Raw genomic sequence first — 17,774 nt, 5'->3', positions numbered from 1 at the left:
TACGTAGCAATGTTTACAAACAAGAGCACGTGGAATTTTTCAATTTGCCTGCCACCACGTGCCACAGGTGGTAGCCGTGAGATTTTAGTGTCGTTAAGGTGGCAGCACTGAGGTTAGGGATCGCCTGTTGTTTACTGTCAAAAAAGCACGTGGAATTTCAAATTGACCGCCACCACGTGCCTAAGCTGGTAGCTATGAGTTTTAGTGCCGTTAAGATGGTAGCACTGAAGTTAGCAATGAAAGAGGGCGGATGAGAGCTGTCAAAAAGCACGTGGCTTTGTATACAAACAAGAGCACGTGGAATTTTTCAATTTTCCCGTCGCCACGTACCACAGGTAGTAGCCGTGAGATATAGTGTCGTTAAGGTGGCAGCACTGAGGTTAGGGATCGCCTGTTGTTCACTGTCAAAAAGCACGTGGCTTTGTTAACAAACAAGAGCACGTGGAATTTCAAATTGACCGCCACCACGTGCCTAAGGTGGTAGCTATGAGGTTTAGTGCCGTTAAGATGGCACCACTGAAGTTAGCGATGAAAGTTGGCGGATGCCAGCTGTCATAAAGCACGTGGCTTTATATACAAACAAGAGCACGTGGCTTTGTTTACAAACAAAATCACGTGGTGATGACGTCACGGTCACGTGACCGGGGGCTGTGACATTGGCCGTGGTCAATGAGCTCGGGTGCTGACTCAGCGTATTTAGAACTGTCACTGTTCCCCTACTTATCTGCTATACCTTGCTGGAATCCTAAATGTTGTGCTTCAGTGGAATATTCCTAAAACCAACTGCCTTCTATCGAACCGGTTATTAATTTCGCTTACATGTCCAATATAATCAGCAAGAATGCCTTCCCAGAGCTTACGCATGTCAAACTTACTGGTTGCAATTTTCAGCTTTATGTGTATAACCCCTTCCTTTATACACGGCGTCTACTATAGCAACTCTCCATTCATTTGGTATAGCTCCTTCAACCAAATAATAATCAAATCAAATAAGTACTTCAGATATGGTACTGTATCGCAGCCCATTGTCTTTAGTATATCCCCAGAATTCTTATCAATTCCAGCCGCTTGTCTAGAGTTCAAGTTTTGTATCTTAATTTCAATGTCATTGTTATCATATGTAAATTTTAATATTTGTTTAGCATTAGTCCCCTCCTCTATCTGGACATTATCCTTGTAACCAACAATCTTTATATAGTGCTGACTGAATACTTCTGCCTTTTGAAGATCCTCACATACACACTCTCCTTGTTCATTAATTATTCCTGGAATGTCCTTCTTCGAACCCGTTTCTACCATAAAATACCTATATATATATTTCCATCTTTTACATAAAATTTTATGACTGCCAATTATGCTTGCCATCATGTTATCCTTAGCTGCCTTCTTTGCTAGATTCAATTTCCTAGTAAATGCCTTGAATTCCTCCTTATTTTCACAGCCATTTCTATCCCCATTTCTTTCCAATCTGCACCTCCTTCTTAGTCTCTTTATTTCTCTGTTATAATAAAGTGGATTTTTACCGTTCCTTACCACCTTTAAAGGTACAAATCCGTTATCTCACTCCTCAACAATTATTCTAAACCCATCCTAGAGTCTTGTTTACGTATTTATTTACCGTTTTCCACCGATCGGGTTTAATTTTTTAAGTAGTATAATTGGACAGTTCGGCGGCCACCACCCCCACCGGCTCCCAGAGGCCACCTCCACCACCACCACAGCCAGAGGCCTCCCAGATGAATCCTCCACCACCACCACAGCCAGAGGCCTCCCAGACGCCTCCTCCACCACCACCACAGCCAGAGGCCTCCCAGATGCCTCCTCCACCACCGCCACAGCCAGAGGCCTCCCAGAGGTCTCCTCCACCACCCGCGGGAAATTTGAATTTGTAAACAAAGCCACGTGCTTTTTGACAGCTGTCATCGACAACAACGCATCGCTAACCTCAGTACTGCCATCTTGACGGACCTAAACCTCAGTAGTACCAACTTAACCTAACTAGCGCGAGGTAAACAAAGCCACGTGTTTTTGACAGTCACGTGCTTTTTGACAGACAACAACGCACCGCTAACCTCAGTACTGCCATCTTGACGGGCCTAAACCTCAGTAGTACCAACTTAACCTAACTAGCGCGTGGTAAACAAAGCCACGTGCTTTTTTGACAGCTGTCATCCGGCATTAAACCACAGAGCACTGTGCTGCCCTCTTTATCGCAGTAGATGTAAATTCGTCACCTGTCATCCGCAGTGCTGCCATCTTGGCGGGCCTAAACCTTAGTGCTACCAACTTAACCTCACTAGCGTGAGATTTGAATCGGTAAACAAATCCACGTGCTTTTTTGACAGCTGTCATCCGCCATCTTTAATCTATAGAGCACAGTGCTGCCCTCTCTAGCTACTTACCTTTGAAATGTGGTGGCGGATAATTAGAAAAATGCTTTTTGACAGCAGCCATCTTTGAGCACCGTGCTGCCCTCTTTAGCTAGATACCTTTGAAATGTGGTGGCAGGCAATTCCACATGACAGCAGCCATCTTTAATCAAGAGAGCACCATGCTGCCCTCTATGTGGTGGCGGCAATTTGAAAAATTCTACATGCTCTTGTTTGGAAACAAACTCACGCGCTTTTTTGACAGCCGTCATCCGCCATCTTTAATCAACAGAGCACAGTGCTGCCCTCTTTAGTTTGAAATGTGGTCGTGGCAAATTCCACGTGCTCTTGTTTGGAAACAAAGCCATGTGCTTTTTTGACAGCTGTCATCCGCCATCTTTAATCAAGAGAGCACCGTGCTGCTATCTTTAGCTAGATACCTTTGAGGTGGTTAATTTGAAAAATTATTTTCGACAAGCAGCCATCTTTGAGCACCGTGCTGCCCTCTTTAGCTAGATACCTTTGAAATGTGGTTACAGGCAATTCCACATGACAGCAGCCATCTTTAATCAAGAGAGCACCATGCTGCCCTCTATGAGGTGGCGGCAAATTGAAAAATTCCGCGTGCTCTTGTTTGGAAACAAACTCACGTGCTTTTCTGACAGCTACCATCCGCCTACTTTAATCAACAGAGCATAGTGCTGCCCTCTTTAGTTTGAAATGTGGTGGCGGCAAATTCCACGTGCTCTTTTTTGGAAACAAAGCCATGTGCTTTTTTGGACAGGTGTCATCTGCCATCTTTAATCAACAGAGCACCGTGCTGCTATCATGCGGGTAATTTCGTCAGCTGTCATACGCCATCTTTAATCTACAGAGAACCGTGCTGCACTCTATGTGGTGGCGGCAAATTCCACGTACTCTTGTTTGGAAACAAATTCTATGTGCTCTTCAGCTGTCATCCACCATCTTTAATCAAGAGAGCACCGTGCTGCCCTCTTTGTGGTGGCGGATAATTTGAAAAATTCTTTTTTGACAAGCAGCCATCTTTAATCCAGAGAGAACAGTGCTGCCCTCTTTAGCTACTTACCTTTGAGGTGGTTAATTTGAAAAATTCTTTTCGACAAGCAGCCATCTTTAATCCAGAGAGAACAGTGCTGCCCTCTTTAGCTACTTACCTTTGAGGCGATTAATTTGAAAAAATTCTATTTAACAAGCTGCCATATTTAATGAAAAGAGCATCGTGGTGCTATCTTGCGGGTAAATTTTACGTCACAGCTGTCATCCACCATCTTGCATTGCTAACCTTAGTGCTGCCCTCTTTAGCTACTTACCTTTGAAAAAATCTATTTGACAAGCTGTCACCCGCCATCTTGCATCGCAAACCTCAGTGCTGCACTCTATGTAGTGGCGGATAATTGAAAAAATATTTATGACAAGCAGCCATCTTTAATCAACAGAGCACCGCGCTGCCATCTTTAGCTACCGCCATCTTACATCGCTTATCTCGCTGCTGCACTCTTTAGTTGAAATGTGGTGGCGGTAAATTCGAACAAGTTTAATCACGCATCGGGAAAGCTAGAGTAAGGACATGCTGCAGTGATGACGTCATCATGCATGTTTAGACTTGTCCGTTTTCTTAAGTGTAAGTCGGTGTAAAGGAATGTCGTGGCGGTAAATTCGAACAAGTTTAAACATGCATCGGGAAAGCTAGAGTAAGCACGTGCTGTTGTGATGACGTCATTGTGCATGTTTAGACCTGATCGTTTTTCTTAAGAGTAAGTCGGTGTAAAGCAATGCAATAAGTACAACATTTTTTTAATGCGATCAAATATTTATTTACAAATGTACTACAACAGTGTTCGTTTTTGCTGCTGACAAGGTTGGTGTGCTTCTTAACAACGTATGCTTCTGAAATGCTTCCTGCAACATTCAAATTAAACAAAAACATTTAGAAATATATTATACTATGTATGTTATGCTTTACAGAGAAGATCATATACTTCTTACCTTGCTGTTATTCCTTTTCGGAATCATCATGATCATCATGAGGTACTAGAGAATGTTCATTCATACACTGTGTACAGTGTTCAATCCTCGGATTTGGTCCATCCCAATCATCATCACTATTTTCTCCTCGATGCTTGTAATGTCGTTCACAAGTTCTGCATAATGCTACTTCGATCGACATCTTACTGTGTAGAGGAAGGATGTCCCAAAAATTATGTACGTAAGAGGCAGCGAACGTATATAAAAATCCTGGTGGTAAGTATTGAATGAGATGTTTCGGCATCGACGATCTATGTTTATAGAACATCTTAATGGCCTCACTCACTCGTGAAAGATAAATAAGATGTTGCGTTTGAGCATGCAAACAGCATGCACATTTACAGTTTTGTTCCATAGCGTACGATGTCGAAGCACACACTAATGAAAATGATAAAGATCTATTCTTATTTATAGTCTCGTAACAATATTCGTTAGCGGATGGTAAGTAACATCACTCATATGAATTATAAGACAATAGGCTGCTGTGTGAGCAGGAATGTTTTCAGATGTTTCAAATTCTAAACGAATATCAACTGGAGATTCTTTTATAGATTCTTCATGATAAGAGCAGTCTATAACTACAATCGGTGCTTTATTTTTAAATTCTTGAGGTGTAAATAGCGGACGATCTTCTTTCTGATAATAAGATGATTGAAATTTACAAAACATATCATAGAGCATCCCGAACTTATTTTTCTCAAAGTTAATGTCTATGTTTTCGTAGGGATACGTAATTCCGTTGAGATATAGTCTAACGTGTCTTAATTTACAGTGATCAAACAGTGAGCTATCTTTTTCGTGATTGATTTTACGATTAGTTTGAAATCCAAAAATAATGTACAAGGGCTTCTCAGTAAAACGTGATGTTTTAACAGCCCAGCTATGCTTGTTTGTAGGTGGTAACACAGGATATTCATGCAGCTCCCAACTTCTAAAACGTATAGGTAATGGTGTATCATTTTCTACAATCTTGAGCAATCGAAGTTTTTCACGATCAGATAAGGTTATATGTGGAATCCGCCACAGTATACGATGCAGTGTTATTTTCGATTCTACTGGTGTTTCTACTGCTTTAAGAGAATTGTAATCACTTCGATCACGGATTAGTATAAGCTCTTGTTTTGCGTTGATTATAATACGTGTAAAGTCTTCTGCGAATCCAAAAATATGTTTCAGTGATAACATACCCGTAAAAGTTCCATCCTCATTAATCATCCAGTTGTTAGTAGCTTTTGGACACCATCCAGCCATCCGCAAAAGATTACTTTCTTCATCACAGAAAGAAGGGTAGAGTTTCATTGCACTTGTAATACCAACATTCTTCGTTCGATCTATTTCAACATTATTTACTTCATATCGCGCTTCAGAAAAGAGAAAAGCTAGAGCATGGTTGTTTAGTTGTGAAGTGCTTGGTCCACTTCCATCAGACTTTTCTAGTCGTCCTTCAATATAGAGGTAGCTTTCGTGTGGTAAGGTGTAAACATCTTGTTGATTAATAATAAAATGAATTTCATCATTGTTATTTAATCCAAACGTGAAAGGTTGATAGGAATGAAGCTCACTTCGTACTACACCTTCACGACTTTCTACTGTATTCGTAATGTCTAGCATTTCTTCCATTTTGTTGTAGTAGTGTATATCCTAAATCTTGGAGTATCTGCTTATGGGTATCTGTTAACTCGATGAGTCTCTGCACACATGTAGTATGTCTTCGGAATGTACACCGTGTTTTATAGATGGTTTTTATACTGGTTTAAGATGTAGTTTGTAAGCTACGTACGCGTGCTGATCTAAATGAATAAGCTGATTATGTTTATTTACAAGTCTAAGAGTAATGTTGCTAATGTGTTTTGCAGACACAGAATGATAAAGAACTACTGCTGGTTTCTCACAAATAGTATATCCACGTTCCTCTGTAACAATAAAGTCGTGCAGGACGTGCGAAGGTTGTAGATTACTATTCAAGTTTGTAATAATATTACAAGTAATGTTCACATTATAATCATCGAAGAGTTTTATAGGTTGATCAGACTCGTAACGTACGTTCGGTAGGAGCTCCCTCGATGAAAATCCAAGCAGTGGTCCAATCGAATCAGGTTGTGATTTGAAGTCAATCTTAAATGATGATTCAATAACACATTTATGTGTAATGTTGCTTATAGTGATTGAGAACTTGTAATTATGATTACTAAAACTATCTTCCCCAAACTGATCAATTAACGTACTTTCAATATAGTCGTGAATATCGTCTACTGTATAACTACCTGAGGGTAGTGTTAGCACATACTCATCGTAATAGAACTTGTTTACAGCATCACGCACATTATAGATTTTATTGTAGCTTTCAAACGATACTAGTCCAAGACTATGCGGCTGATAGCTAAGTTCGATTGGTGGATTAAAACAGACGGTTGTTTCAGGTCCTTCTCCACGTACAGCAAACGTTCTTTCACTGTTCGTCATCACGTAGACACTAATGCACTTTCTCTACTGTCTGGGTTTGATATAAGAACATAAGACATAATCGTCCACACATGCGTGTATTAAAGTTTTGCACACGGTTTTTATTGTAAACAATGTCCGCACTGCTTCCGAAATAAGGTATGAGCTCCAAAGGAGGAGGTAAGTCTCCATAGCTATCAAAATACCATACTTTAGATTTACGTTTTACATAAGCAACGTAATTAGTTCCAGGTCCACGACTGTCGTCCAAGTTAATTACGGCACTTTCACGTTCACGTGGACGTGCTGGTAGTTGATCGCGCATATACACTCCTCGAAAATAATGAATTCCTAGTTGTTTAGCAAACGTAGAAACTTCATCATGCGTTAGAGCTCGATATGGCAGTGCATTCAGTAGACGTTTTTTGGAGAAATGTAGATACCAAGCCCTTTCTTGTATGCCGCTAGCTTCATGTTCATACCTTTGCCTCGTAACGCAATTGCCTCCATCGTCTTGTTATGACGTTCACTCTCTTTCAACTGTTGTTCCGCTTCTTCTACAGCTTTGACAGTTCTCGCTACAGCACTAGCACCACCTAGCAATGACCCTAAAGCTGCTAAGCCAGCAAACAGCGCTGGAAGAAATCCTCCTCGTTTTGGTACAGGAATAATTCGTGCACGTTTACTAAATATTGCTCTGCACTTTGGAGAAATTCTCGCTCTTGCTGCGCGTAACGCTTTAGTAATAGCTACACGAGGATTCTATTCTCCTCGAATAGCTTTTTGCGCAGCCTTTATAACATCTTTCCATCCAACAGTTTTTACTTTATTCTTCTTCTTCATGTCGTTTGGACATCGTTGTTTTACCATGCTGGACACGACTTTACTAGTCAAGAGCAAATCATAAACTAACCGTTACCTCTTGTTTCGTTCAATATATATATATTACTATTACATACGTTATGATTCAGTTATCATGAAGATTATAAAGCAGCAAGACACGCTACCTGTTACCGACATTGTACCACATATCTTACCTAGTTCTAGTACAACTACAGGAAAACGTCATGGAACGTTGTTTCCTTTTACTGTTCGATGTATTATATCAGGCCCGTCGGGATGCGGGAAAACAAATCTTTTACTCACACTTATTACTTCTGTAAATGGTGTACGCTTCGAGAATATTTACGTTTTCGCAAAGTCACTCTATCAGCCGCTATATACTATTCTACAAACTGTAATGCACGATCTAGTTAAAGATGGAATAAGATATTTTAAATTTAATTCGCATGAGCAAGTACCATCACCAGACGATGTGCTTCCTAATTCTCTTATGATCTTTGATGATGTCGCAACAGAACAGCAAAACGTTATTCGTGCATTCTTTAGTATGGGTCGGCATAAATATGTTGATTGCATCTATTTGTGCCAAACCTATTCTCGTTTGCCTAAGCAGTTGATACGTGACAACGCAAATGTTATTGTGCTTTTTCGGCAAGATGAGCGCAACATGCGACATGTGTATAACGATCATGTTAACACTGATATGACATTCGATGACTTTAAACGTATGTGTGCTAAATGTTGGTCATTACACCGTTACAGCTTTTTAGTTATTGATAAAGAAAGTGATGTACAGCATGGACGATATCGCATGGGTTTCGGTAATTTTATATGCATTAACACAGAATTACAGTAACTACTTGATTAAAAACCATCATCATGTTAACATCTAGCAAGGAGATCACAAAACATATCATCCAAGCTCGAAACAATATTCGACGGAAATTTAAGGAGCTTAAACGTATTCAAGCAGACACGGATTTATTTTTAAAAACACAACTAAGTACACCACTCAAAGAAATTTTTAATTCTACTTCATTACCGCAGTCTACTTCAAGTTTTGCTTCTATGCAAACATCATATCATAAAGAGAAGCATGAAGAAGAAAAGCATGAACAAGATAAGGAAGAGAAGAAGCAGGATGTAGATCAAGAAGAGGAAGATAAGGAAGAATAAGAAGAAGAACTTAATGATACATCACCATCTAAGCGTGTTGAGTTTTTAACTACAGACGTTATTGCTGAAACACCTACTACATCGACGCAAAATCTACCATCTTTGTCTGAGGTTATGATTACACCAGAGTATCGCAATCAGTTTAGAACTTTTATTCAAGATACCTATGGATCTCTCTTTGCACCTTATATAGAAAAACATTTTACAGGACAAACTGACACTACCTACGGTATTCGCTACGAAGATGACTGTTTCCGGATAGGAAATTCAAATGTTAAGATTAATAACAACAAACACATTGTAAAAGGTGTTACCTATAAACCTACGAAAGGACTCTTAGAACTTCTTTTCTCACGAATACCTGACAAGGATATAATTTTACAAGATGATCTTAAAAAATATAAAGCAATGCTTTTTGCTACTGATGCAACACGACGTAATTACAAGAGAACAGAAGCTGTAAATGCGAATAAGAGTTACAAGTATCGTGAGTTTATTTCTAAGCTGTTTCCGACTGCACGTAGACTAGATGTTATCTACAAGCCTTTGTTGCCGTATGTGGATGTAAGATACTGGAATGACCTAAACTTACTCGTTGAACGATTACAACTTTTAAGAGCATCGCAAGAGGCTGGTCACACTGGTCACGGATCAGATATTATAGAAATAGAAAGAGAACTACGTTATGCCGGTATTATTTTGTAATGGCTCGTCAAGAGAAGATCTCACCTGTAAAGGTAAACATCGCACATGAGTTACATAAACCAGCACGTCGCACCTACTGTCGCAGACGCGTTATTACACGAGGAAAAGATGATCTCTGGCAAGCAGACTTAGTAGAAATGATTCCATATGCCTCTAGTAATAAGGGGTATAAGTATCTACTTACTGTTATCGATGTGTACTCGAAGTTTGCTTTTGCACAACCCGTGCGTTCTAAAACAGCAGCTCAAGTTAAAGAAGCATTTAAACATATTGTTGAAGAATCGAAACGCTGCCCACGGCTTCTTCAAACTGATCAAGGTAAATAGTTTTACAACAAGGATTTTTCTTCTTATCTCAAGTTACTTGGCATTCAACACTACTCTACGTTCAGCAATCTCAAGGCAAGTGTTGTAGAACGCTTTAATCGTACACTCAAAACAATGATGTGGCGAGAATTTACAGCGCAAGGTTCATATCGTTGGATTGATCTGCTACCTAGACTTTTATCTACCTACAACGATACACCTCATCGCACTATCGGAACGAAGCCACGTCTTGTTACAAAGAATACACCTCGTATAAATGCTATTCATCTTGTAATTAAAACAGCTGATTCACGTCGCCATCGCTTTAAAGAAGGTGATTTTGTTCGCATCAGCAAACACAAGTCTATCTTTGCAAAAGGATACACACCTAACTGGAGCACTGAAATTTTTCAAATCAGAAGTGTTAAGCTTACTAATCCAGTTACGTATTTACTTCGCGATCTCAGAGGACAGCCTATTGAAGGAGGATTCTACATCGAAGAACTGCAGAAAACAAAATATCCTGATCACTATTTAGTTGAACGTGTTATTCGACGTCGTGGCAATAAACTGTATGTTAAATGGCTTGGTTTTAATAACAGCTTTAATTCATGGATTAATAAAGAGGATGTACTTTAAATCTCATGTCTGTTTTCTTTTAATCCTCTACGTTTCCTTTCTTCTAAGTCACTAGGACATGCTGTAGGATTAAACAACACCTGTAATATGTTTTGACAATTCATATTTTAGAATATATATACATTTTATCCTTTGTTTATTTTACGGTCTTTGTCACTCAGTTTTCGTTTTATTGCACCAACAACGACAAGTGCTGCTATATTCTTCTGAGCAGCTAAAGCGCTAGGTAATAACACACACACACACACACACACACACACACAGCATAACTTTACGAAGCAGATTTTAACAGCTACACGACATACTCTATGCAGGCAGCATGTAACTACATGTCAGGCGAACGTGTTCTAGGGCCGCAGGGGAGATAAAGCACGAAGAAAAGAAGATCAATCAATCTATTGATGAGTCCACGCCCAACATGCTTCCTCATCTTCCTCCCAGCACGTTTCTTCACCTTTTGCTTGTTTACTCTCTCCACAGCCATGATAAGTGTTTATAAGCGAAGACAACTCGTTAGTTTTAGGTCCGTGATACAGTTTAATTAGTTGACATGTACGGCACTGTCTCACAGAAGGTCTTCTACCTAAACTCACGTGTTCATGATGTAAACTACACGTTTGAAGCTCTGAAAAAACAGGATCTTGAGTCCACTCACGAGGCACCTTATCCCAAATCTTCTTTACAGCATTCGCAGCTACATTAACCAAAAATGCCTTTGGTAATGCATTTAACTCTTCTTCAGTAAAAGTGTTTAGTTTCTTTTTGCATGCATAAAACTTTACGATCGCCTTTTCAACTGCGTTACACTTAGTATCTGTTAGAAATGATATGATGTCTTTACTCTACAAATGTTTCTTTTACACTAAGGTTATTTCGACATTGCAGTTTACATATGTTGTTCACTTCCCGGCATGCATTGCAACACAACCAATCAAAGAGCATGCATACATGTTGTAAAGACTGTTTACTTGTTTCTCTACTATGCTCTTTCGGAAGAGTTTTAAATGATGGGCACCCCAATTCATGCTTGTCGATAACTTCACACGATGATGGTAGAAAATCACGCAACCATTCTTTCTTTTCACAACCCTTTAAAAGAACAAGATCTGCTCTTGACAAATGTGCATTCATCATTAAAGGTAGAAAACGATAAGGTATTCCTTTTTCTTCCCACTTCAAACCTAAATTGTTTTCAATCCACTGAGTCTGCTTTTTATCTTCATCTGTTTGCAGACAGTAAGGGAACGGTAGACTAAATACTAAACTAACAAGTTTTGGTGCCCACAACACACTGCAATCTAACACAGCCACCTATTTAAACACAAATTTGTTTCCGTTTACTTTAAAGCCTTGCACATCAACTATTAATGTTTTCGCCATGTTTGCACTCCACTCTCTATCACTGTTTCTCGAAGACTACAGCTTTTAGTCAACGAACGGGTTTAAACATGCACAATAACGTCATCACTGCAGCACATGCAAACTCTTGTTTTTATGATGCATACTTATTGCATTCCTTTACACCGACTTACTCTTAAGAAAACGGACAAGTCTAAACATGCATGATGACGTCATCACTGCAGCACGTCCTTACTCTAGCTTTCCCGATGCGTGATTAAACTTGTTCGAATTTACCGCCACCACATTTCAACTAAAGAGTGCAGCAGCGAGGTAAGCGATGTAAGACGGCGGTAGCTAAAGATGGCAGCGCGGTGCTCTGTTGATTAAAGATGGCTGCTTGTCATAAATATTTTTTCAAATTATCCGCCACAACATAGAGTGCAGCACTGAGGTTTGCGATGCAAGATGGCGGGTGACAGCTTGTCAAATAGACTTTTTTAAAGGTAAGTAGCTAAAGAGGGCAGCACTAAGGTTAGCAATGCAAGATGGTGGATGACAGCTGTGACGTAAAATTTACCCGCAAGATAGCACTACGATGCTCTTTTCATTAAATATGGCAGCTTGTTAAATAGAATTTTTTCAAATTAATCGCCTCAAAGGTAAGTAGCTAAAGAGGGCAGCACTGTTCTCTCTGGATTAAAGATGGCTGCTTGTCGAAAAGAATTTTTCAAATTAACCACCTCAAAGGTAAGTAGCTAAAGAGGGCAGCACTGTTCTCTCTGGATTAAAGATGGCTGCTTGTCAAAAAAGAATTTTTCAAATTATCCGCCACCACAAAGAGGGCAGCACGGTGCTCTCTTGATTAAAGATGGTGGATGACAGCTGAAGAGCACATAGAATTTGTTTCCAAACAAGAGTACGTGGAATTTGCCGCCACCACATAGAGTGCAGCACGGTTCTCTGTAGATTAAAGATGGCGTATGACAGCTGACGAAATTACCCGCATGATAGCAGCACGGTGCTCTGTTGATTAAAGATGGCGGATGGTAGCTGTCAGAAAAGCACGTGAGTTTGTTTCCAAACAAGAGCACGCGGAATTTTTCAATTTGCCGCCACCACATAGAGGGCAGCATGGTGCTCTCTTGATTAAAGATGGCTGCTGTCATGTGGAATTGCCTGCCACCACATTTCAAAGGTATCTAGCTAAAGAGGGCAGCACGGTGCTCAAAGATGGCTGCTTGTCGAAAAGAAGTTTTCAAATTAACCACCTCAAAGGTATCTAGCTAAAGATGGCAGCACGGTGCTCTCTTGATTAAAGATGGCTGATGATAGCTAACAGAACTTTTCAAATTGCCCGCTACTACGTGCTTAAGGTAGTAGCCATACAGTGGGCAGCACGGTGTTCTGTGGATTAAAGATGGCGGATGACAGCTGACGAAATTGCCCGCATGATAGCAGCGCTGTGCTCTGTTGATTAAAGATGGTGGATGACAGCTGTCAAAAAAGCACATGGCTTTGTTTCCAAACAAGAGCACGTGGAATTTGCCACCACCACATTTCAAACTAAAGAGGGCAGCACTGTGCTCTGTTGATTAAAGATGGCGGATGACGGCTGTCAAAAAAGCGCGTGAGTTTGTTTCCAAACAAGAGAATTTTTCAAATTGCCGCCACCACATAGAGGGCAGCATGGTGCTCTCTTGATTAAAGATGGCTGCTGTCATGTGGAATTGCCTGCCACCACATTTCAAAGGTATCTAGCTAAAGAGGGCAGCACGGTGCTCAAAGATGGCTGCTGTCAAAAAGCATTTTTCAAATTATCCGCCACCACATTTCAAAGGTAAGTAGCTGAAGAGGGCAGCACTGTGCTCTATAGATTAAAGATGGCGGATGACAGCTGTCAAAAAAGCACGTGGATTTGTTTACCGATTCAAATCTCACGCTAGTGAGGTTAAGTTGGTAGCACTAAGGTTTAGGCCCGCCAAGATGGCAGCACTGCGGATGACAGGTGACGAATTTACATCTATTGCGATAAAGAGGGCAGCACAGTGCTCTGTGGTTTAAAGATGGCGGATGACAGCTGTCGAAAAAGCACGTGGCTTTGTTTACCACGCGCTAGTTAGGTTAAGTTGGTACTACTGAGGTTTAGGCCCGTCAAGATGGCAGTACTGAGGTTAGCGATGCGTTGTTTTCTGTCAAAAAGCACGTGACTGTCAAAAAACACGTGGCTTTGTTTACCTCGCGCTAGTTAGGTTAAGTTGGTACTACTGAGGTTAAGTCCGTCAAGATGGCAGTACTGAGGTTAGCGATGCGTTGTTGTCGATGACAGCTGTCAAAAAGCACGTGGCTCTGTTTACAAATTCAAATTTCCCGCGGGTGGTGGAGGAGACCTCTGGGAGGCCTCTGGCTGTGGTGGCGGTGGAGGAGGCATCTGGGAGGCCTCTGGCTGTGGTGGTGGTGGAGGAGGCATCTGGGAGGCCTCTGGCTGTGGTGGTGGTGGAGGAGGCATCTGGGAGGCCTCTGGCTGTGGTGGTGGAAGTGGCCTCTGGGAGCCGGTGGGGGTGGTGGCCGCCGAACTGTCCAATTATACTACTTTTTTAAAAACTGCCTTCTGCCTGCTTTATCAGCAATATGGTACTGCCTAATAGTTCTACTTTTAAGAATTTCCTTTCTATCGCATTTATTTTTAACTGAGATAAAACCAGCTTCATGATCACTAATACTTCGGTTTCTCTGTAGAGCTCATCTGGTTTTACCAGCAATGCATCCAGGATATTTTTCCTATTAGTTTGTTCCATCACTTTCTGAATCAGCCGTCCTTCCCATATTAAATTATTGGCCATTTGTAGGTCATGATACCTGTCGTTCGCATTTCTTTCCCAATTGACATCTGTTAAATTCGGACCTTCCACTACAGTCACATTCCTTTACGTGTTGTTGCCCACATAGGTCCGTGTCAGCTCTACCATTCCCCGGTCTGTACACTCCTAAGATTTCAAGTTGCCTATTATCTTTAGAAATGAGAGTTACACCTAGAATTTTGTGTTTCTCATCTTTAACTTTTCGTAGTTTACAAATTCTTCTTTCACCAGAATGAATACTACCCTCATACCATCCCTATTCTATCTCTACCGAGCTCGATAGCTGCAGTCGCTTAAGTGTGGCCAGTATCCAGTAATCGGGAGATAGTGGGTTCGAGCCCCACTGTCGGCAGCCCTGAAGTGTTTTTCCGTGGTTTCCCATTTTCACACTAGACAGATGCCGGGGCTGTACCTTAATTAAGGCCACGGTCGCTTCCTTTCAATTGCTAGGTCTTTCCTATCTCATCGTCGCCATAAGACATACCTCCAGTTCCGTGAGGAAATTTCTGCATCCATTATATCATTTTCAGCCATAATTCAACTCGTAATACAATATCTGGTAAATATATATCTATTAAATTACTTAATTACATCCCTTTCTTTACAATACTCCTTCACGCTGGCCACAAAGTCCCGTTATCCCCTTATAAATGTTAATGAAGTTGCATCATGTAAAACGGTGGTCCAGAGTGTGAGAGACATTGGAAGACAAACAATAAGGACATAATATAATAGCAAGTGGCATGAGGGCTGAAACGGGGTTCACTCAGCCTCGGGAGGTGGGTTCGAATCCCATCTCAGCCATCTTGATAGTGGTTTTCCATGGTTTCCCATTTCTCCTCCAAGCAAATGCCGGAATGGTACCTAACTTAAGACCACGGCCACTTCCTTCCCTCTTCGTCGTCTGTCCATTCCTATCTTCTCATCCCACCGCAACGACCCTGTTCAGTATAGCAGGTGATGCCGCCTGGGCGAGATACTGGTCATCCTCCCCAGTTGTATCCCCCGACACAATGTCTGAAGCTCCAAAACACTGCCCTTGTGGCGGTAGAGGTGGGATCCCTCGCTGAGTCCGAGGGAAAAACCAATCCCGGAGGGTAAACAGATTAAGAAGGAGAAGGAGAAAGATTGAAATGTTAATAAACAAACAAATCCGACAGATATTTGTGTGCCTGATGGGAGCATATTATAGGAATATAAATCTAATAAAAAATGAAGAAAATTGATGCATTTTATGCAATAAAGATAATATGGAAGTGGTTCATCTAATAAAAGACTGCAAGGAAACAAGAAAGACCAGAGAGAATTACTGGATATAGATGGGAATGAGACAGGTAAAATAGAAACGACAGTATTGTTAATAAACAGAGCATTGGACACATGTGAGAATAGGAAAACCATTTTGTAATATATTTTCTTCTTTATATTGTAAAAATGGCATGTGTTACCGGTATATTATAGTCGTTGCCTGAATGGTCAGCGTACTGACCTTCGATTCAGAGGGTCCCGTGCTCGATTCTCGGCCGGGTCGGGGAATTTTAACCTTCATTGGTTAATTCCAATGGCTCGGGATCTGGATGTTTGTGCTGTCCCCAACATCCCTGCAACTCACACACCACACAGAACACTACCCTCCAGCACAATAACACGCAGTTACCTACACATGGCAGATGCCGCCCACCCTCATCGACTAGAAATAGCCACACGAAAAAAAAGGAAGCTGGTATATTATGATTACAGTAAACGAATACCTCTTTCCACAGTTCGTGGTCATCCATGACTGCGAGAGAAGAGTATTCATTTCATTCATAAACTTCTAGTATTTGAAAGGTGGGGGGTGGTGGTGGTGGTGGTGGTGGTGGTGATTATTTGTTTTAAGAAAAAAGTTTAACTGGTGGAACATCCTGGTGGAGGTGGTGATTACTGTTTTAAGAAAAAGTTTAACTGGGGAACATCCTGGTGGAGGTGGTGATTAGTGTTTTAAGAGGACGTTTAACTGGGGAAACATCCTGGTGGAGGTGGTGATTACTGTTTTAAGAGGACGTTTAACTGGGGGAACATCCTGGTGGAGGTGGTGATTAGTGTTTTAAGCGGACGTTTAATTGGGGAACATCCTGGTGGTTGTGGTGATTACTGTTTTAAGAAAAAGTTTAACTGGGGAACATCCTGGTGGAGGTGGTGATTAGTGTTTTAAGCGGACGTTTAACTGGGGGAACATCCTGGTGGAGGTGGTGATTATTGTTTTAAGCGGACGTTTAACTGGGGGAACATCCTGGTGGAGGTGGTGCTTACTGTTTTAAGAGGACGTTTAACTGGGGGAACATCCTGGTGGAGGTGGTGATTATTGTTTTAAGCGGACGTTTAACTGGGGAACATCCTGGTGGAGGTGGTGCTTACTGTTTTAAGAGGACGTTTAACTGGGGGAACATCTTGGTGGAGGTGGTGCTTACTGTTTTAAGAGGACGTTTAACTGGGGGAACATCTTGGTGGAGGTGGTGCTTACTGTTTTAAGAGGACGTTTAACTGGGGGAACATCCTGGTGGAGGTGGTGATTATTGTTTTAAGCGGACGTTTAACTGGGGGAACATCCTGGTGGAGGTGGTGATTACTGTTTTAAGAGGGCGTTTAACTGGGGGAACATCCTGGTGGAGGTGGTGATTATTGTTTTAAGAGGACGTTTAACTGGGGAAACATCTTGGTGGAGGTGGTGCTTACTGTTTTAAGAGGACGTTTAACTGGGGAACATCTTGGTGGAGGTGGTGCTTACTGTTTTAAGAGGACGTTTAACTGGGGGAACATCCTGGTGGAGGTGGTGATTATTGTTTTAAGCGGACGTTTAACTGGGGGAACATCCTGGTGGAGGTGGTGATTACTGTTTTAAGAGGACGTTTAACTGGGGGAACATCCTGGTGGAGGTGGTGATTATTGTTTTAAGAGGACGTTTAACTGGGGAACATCTTGGTGGAGGTGGTGCTTACTGTTTTAAGAGGACGTTTAACTGGGGAACATCTTGGTGGAGGTGGTGCTTACTGTTTTAAGAGGACGTTTAA

The sequence above is a fragment of the Anabrus simplex genome, chromosome 1, assembly GCF_040414725.1.
Source record: "Anabrus simplex isolate iqAnaSimp1 chromosome 1, ASM4041472v1, whole genome shotgun sequence".
NCBI classification, from domain to species: domain Eukaryota; kingdom Metazoa; phylum Arthropoda; class Insecta; order Orthoptera; family Tettigoniidae; genus Anabrus; species Anabrus simplex.
The sequence above is the reverse complement of the archived record's forward strand: the minus strand, read 5'-3'. Positions refer to the sequence as shown.